Below are 5,828 nucleotides of genomic sequence, written 5' to 3'. Positions count from 1 at the left end.
TAGTGTATAGAAATGCTACTGATTTTTGTGTGTTGAGATTTTATCTCCCAAGTTTACTGAATTTGTGGGTTAGTTCTGACAGTTCTGTAGTTGAGTCTTTAGGGTTTTCTATATATATGATTATGTCAATTGCAGACAGAGAAAATTTAATTTCTTTCTTTCCAATTTGATGCCATTTCTTTCTTTTGCCTAATTTGTCTGACTAGGACTTCCAGTCCTAGATGGAGTAGAAGTGGTGATACTTAGCAAATTTGTTTTGTTTCTGATTTAACATGTTGAATGTACTGTTCCTCCTCCCTGTAGAAAAAGATATTCATTAAGCAATTTTAATTGTCATAAAATTACTAAGACACGTTTTAAAAATTAAGGCTTTTCTCTTTCTATGGATTGCCAGAACAGTGTAAAAATAATATCATCAACCCTGATGAGTGCTTTGTTCTTAAAATTAAACTTCATAGAGTCCTAAATATTTTGTGGTTAAGAAAAATGGGCTATCAATGACAACTAATGGCTGTCTGTACTGAACATATATTCTGATCAGGTATACAATATTCTAGTTGAATTGTTAAGAAAAATATACCAGTTAAAGCATAAATTTTAATGTTTTAGTCGTTGTTTCTCCATAGTGTCATGAGTCTCCTAAAATTGAAATAGTTTGATACAGGAATGCTAACTTTGGAGCTCCTAGTACTCCCCAAAGAATGACTGATTCAGCTGGCAGTTAGTTTAATTATATGTCTATTTTAAATGCTCTAAGATGAATCATTACACAATTCAGACTTATTGGGCATGCAGTATACAAAATTATATCTCTTAAGCATTTAGATTTACATTAAGAATGAGAAGTGTTATTCACATTCATTGTATACTTCGTCCCTCCAGCAAGAAAAAGAAAATCATCACCTATTCAGGGTTAAGCCCTGGTGCAGCATTAAAATTTACCATTCTACCACACCTTTCCCATGTGCAAATAAATTCCTCCTGACAAGCAGTGACAATACAATCTTCATGAAAAATTAACACAGTCAGTCTTCCATGTGCTCTTTTTTTTGGGGGAGCAGGGTCTCGCTATGTAGTTCAGGCTGGTCTTGAACACACTATGTAGCCAGGCTATGTCAAAATCATGGTGATCCTCCTGTCTCAGCCCCCCAAGTGCTGGGATTATAGGTGTGTCATGTGTGATCTTTTTATAGACCAGTGACTCTAACAAGGGAGCACTTTCCATATGAATGCACAAGGGTGTTCCCAGAATTTTGGCTGGCTCCAAACTGAAGCTGGTGCTCTTGCTGGAAACACAACATGCTCCATGTTGCAGTTCTCTATGCCATCTTTCTTGTGGTACCTCTTTTTCTGGCTGTGTAACGAGAGAGTGTCACAGTATTGCTAATTTCAGATGCAATGGCCCTGCCCAGGATGCCGCTTTGCTGCTGGCATTTGAGACTGCCAAGTGGGGGAGGCTGATGGATCTTGGCCATGGAGGGGCACAGAACTTCCAGGCTTTGGACACTGTTCTCACTACTTCTGTAGGAGAGCTTGTGGCATTCATGACATTTGTGTATTCTTGCTCTTGAGAGTCTTTGGTGAGGGAACAAGATGTCTTCTGAAGGACAACCGTGTAGCCTGGCCCATTGAACCAAACCCACCTGCAACACCTCTAGGCTGCTGTCCGTGGAGCTCCATGTGGACAACGTGGGCTGTGTACTGTTGGCAGGATCTCTGCCAAAGTGAAGAAGGCCCCTGAAGTCCTCACCACTGCCACTGAACCCCACAGGATCACTTTCTGACACATGAGTGGGATAGGAATCGAATGCCACAACACTGATCCAGGATTTGTGCCTCTAGCTATTACCTGGAAGTCTACAAAGGACAAGATTGTCACCATATTGCCCTCTCTACCTGTCACAATGTACTTGCTGGGATCCAGCACACATATACCAAACCCTCAAAGTCACTTTTCATCATACCATGAAGCTCCTCTGAGTCCATGATAACACGTCATGGCTCACTCATGCTAAGAATTTGCCATCTGGGGAGAAAGCAAACTCACTGGGGGCCCCTCAACCACCATCCATGCAAGGAGAGCATTTTTCATGGACTTGCTTTTGCACGTGTGCCCAGCAAAGCTCTCCCCCTGCTCCTGGAGCTGGTGTTTGGGGCACTGTGGTGCTACAAGTGTGTTCCACATTACACAAGTGGATGTTCTCACTTGAATGGCCTTCTAGAAAAAGAAGCCAGACACCATTTAACTCCGACTCCATGTGTCTTGTCCATTAGTTTCTGGAGAGTTATAGGGATGCTTCACTGGTCATGCTACTTTTATTCTCCCTTCATTCCAATCTAACCTCTAAAAATGCTGAACAAGTTCTTTTTTTTTTTTTTTTTTTTGAACAAGTTCTTTTTTGTTCTTCAATTGGGATTCTGTTGGGAGCCACTGGAGCTGGAAATTGGCAATAGGTATGGGGGTAGGACAGAGCCAGAGTGCCTCAAGCAGTCAAGCTACATTAATCTTCAGAAAGACATCCTGCCTGGACGGTTATAGTCATTAGTCTCTAGGCAGCATTACCTCTCGTGATACTAACTTTGCAAGAGTATAAAATAAATGCCCCTACTGTTGAAGTCAGTCCTCTTGGCCATCAGGTAAGAGGTAATTCCACCTGACCTGGGCTATTGTCTCTTGTCTTTATTTCCTAAATCCTTTCACTGTTTTCTCCCAGGGACCACCGAGAGACCACAGAGTCCCACAGACCCTGTACCATCCACAGCCAGAGCTGCCTTGGGATCTTGTTCACTATCAGCTTTGCACATGAGTCCATCCCTTCTCCTTCTGCCACACTCTCTACTGCCTTATGAAGTAGTTTCCTAGCTTGTTTTTGGGTTGAGTCTTAAGCTAGACCTGGTCTGCAGAAAAGCCCACTAGGACAGAGGCACTCTCTGCTGTAGCTGTAGGTGGGAGTCGTGATAAATAGGCTATGTTCTTTTTCTCTGTTAGTTTACTCAAGTTAACAGCCCTCCTAGTTGGTGAATTGGGTCTTACTGATGTTTATCTGCTTTCTTCTCCCCATCACTGGAAAGCCTGAACAAACTTGAACACAACTGAAGTCACCAGGGTGATGGGATGACTTGTGTTAGAGAACAAGATGGACTAGAGGCGAGGCCTTGGTGATTGAGACAGAAAGAGAAAAGGTGTTGACAACAACGGTGAAGACAGAAGTAGAAGATGAAAAAGCCAAATGTTGCGAGCCTCGAGATTTTCTCTGAGATCCAGGCTTCATTTAGGGTGAGTAGTGAAGGGAGCAGTGGGAGAGGAGACCCAGGATTTCAGAGTGTTTGGTGGTTCTGGAGTGTCATTCATACTTTTTTCTTCTTAAATGAAGTAATAAAGGCTTAGAAAGAATGAATAATTTTTCAAGTCTACTGAGCTCATGGGAAGTGAAGCCAGGACAAGAAATTAGGTGCTTTGGTTTCTAGCCTAATTCTCTCCTTCCTCACAAAGCATCAAAGCAAAGTTGTTGAGTAGCAAAGCCAAGTGTTCCAAGCCTGTTTCTTTCAGTCTGTCCAAAAGCACTTGTTCTTTCATTTATTCTGATTAAACTTTGTGATGACAAAGTTTGTTAACTATAAGCTCTTTTTATAAATGTTTTAGTCACCCTCAGTGATTTTCAGAGTTCTGGCATCATTTGTCTCACATGAGTAAATTGGAAACCAAGAATTGTGGTACATATGAGGCCTGTCTTGGACAGGGAAGGGAAAAGAGCAATGGCATTAATATTTTCCCACTAAAAGTTACTTAGACTCTTATTCTAGGAGCCCATGTCAACATGTGCTTAATGAATACTTTTGATGTGACATACTTTCTTTCCCTTCCCTCAAAATGAAGAGTAAACAAAACTGTAGATAAAATGTGGATGATAAGTATAATTTTTTCTTTTGGTTTTTTGAGACAGAGTTAGTAGTTTAGGCTGGTCTTGAATTTACTGTGTGGCCCAGGCTGGCCTCGAACTCATGGCAATCCTCTTGCTCCAGCCTCCTGAGTGCTGGGATTACAGGTGTGTGCTCCATGCCACCAGCCTTAGCTGGTAAGTATTTTCTTAAAAGAATTTATGGTTTATTTTTTCTAAATTCTAGATATAAAGTTTATTCACTTGTATCAACTTTATTTAACTAAAATTTATTTGGGTAGACTATGTCCATGTAAAATTTGGCCTAAGACTTTGTTTCCACACGAGATATCTGAAAGGGTCATTAAATCAGACAGTTTCATAGTAGATTTATACCTGACTCATGTCCTATGACAGGTATGTGTGTGTGTCATAAAAGGCCTGTTATTGTATAGTGAAACCATCTGTGACAATGTCTTCTACCTATTGATAATTAGTCATGAGGAACCTGAAGTTTGGCTTCTCTGTCTCTTTTTTCTTTGTCTCTCTTTCTCTCTTTCCTTGCTTCTTTCTCTTTCTTTCTCTTTCTTTCTCTCTCTCTCTCTTTCTCTCTCTCTCTCTCTCTCCCCCCCTTCTCCCCACCCCTCTCTCTGTCTTTCTTTCTTTTTTCTGAGACAGGTTTAACTATGTAGTTCAGGGCAGGCTTGAACTCACTATGTAGCCCAGGCTGGGCTCAAACTCACAGTTACACCTGGAAAATTTGGGCATATTAAATAGAGTTAGATTTGTTTGCACTCAGCTTATTCACAGAAACATTTGGTTTATTGGAACTATTCAAATGATTCAACTACTTCCATAGTAAATACATTATTGTGTGATTATGTTTAATAGGATTCTGACATCCATCAAGCAACCTAGCTTGTCACATTTTGAGTCAGAATATTCCAGGCAATATTTCAAATTTAATTCTCCAACTGGAGTGGAAATAAGTCACTACATCTGATACAAAGGAGGTAGTGAGTTGGAAGGATTTCTGAAAAGTCCTCTTTTATAGCTTGCTAGGCAACCTTTATTCTAACCTTCTGGAAAAAGAATTAGGTAGCTCATTAGAGGTTCAATTATACAATCATTATTCACTCATAACTTGAAACTTTAGAATCCATGTTGTGTCTCACATTGTACATGAAACAGGAAAGAGTAATGAAGCAAAGCTTTTAATCAAAAAGCTCTCATTGCCAAGTTTCACTTTAAAATGATGATTTGGAAGCAATAAATATTTTAATTTTATACTTTGTAAAGTAGAGGTCATTTCCTCACTTTTGAAGGCTGAACTGAATGGATAATTAAAACTGTGATTGGCAAGATGATGAGACATAAAGTAAAAAGAGCAAAATCCAGAGTATGAAAGATGAGAATGGTACAGTATGCAGAGTTACTAGTATGAGAGCGTGGCGCCCAAATATATTTGCAGAACTTTGTTTGGGACGATTTAATTATTTCTTTTTTATCTTAAAGAGAATAAAAAATAATAACAAAATAACAACATAGACAAAAGCAGAATGAAGCAAAAACAATAAAAATGATACAGGAGTTCAAACCAGAATGATAGGAATTATCAGTGGGTGTTATATTACATATTGTTATCTTCAATGAAGTTGCTCAGATTACCAGATGTAAGAATGCAAGACTGATCAAACCATTAAAGAGAATAAAAAGTACTAGAAAACCCATTAGAAATGACACAGAGCTTCACTAGACAAGATGGTAGGAGTTCACCAATGGTAGTTATATTGCATATTGTTGTCTTCAAATTAATTGTTCAGATTATAAGATATATGCAGACAAAATTGGTCATAAAATTAAACATTAAGTATTCCTTTCAATAAACCATTAGGTAACAGGAGTACAATTATCCCAGCTATTCATCTCTCTCTCTCTCTCTCTCTCTCT

General features: G+C 39.3%; 1 pseudogene; it reads right to left on the bottom strand.

The window, feature by feature from the left end:
* Window positions 1–1,372: 1,372 nt before the first annotated feature.
* The window catches only part of LOC102021038, a 119,947-nt pseudogene continuing 115,491 nt past the window's right edge, over window positions 1,373–5,828 (bottom strand).

This window comes from Chinchilla lanigera, unplaced genomic scaffold (genome assembly GCF_000276665.1).
Source record: "Chinchilla lanigera isolate Chin_1 unplaced genomic scaffold, ChiLan1.0 scaffold00120, whole genome shotgun sequence".
Lineage (NCBI taxonomy): Eukaryota > Metazoa > Chordata > Mammalia > Rodentia > Chinchillidae > Chinchilla > Chinchilla lanigera.
Note: the sequence above shows the minus strand (reverse complement) of the source record. Positions and strands in the feature narration are given on the sequence as shown.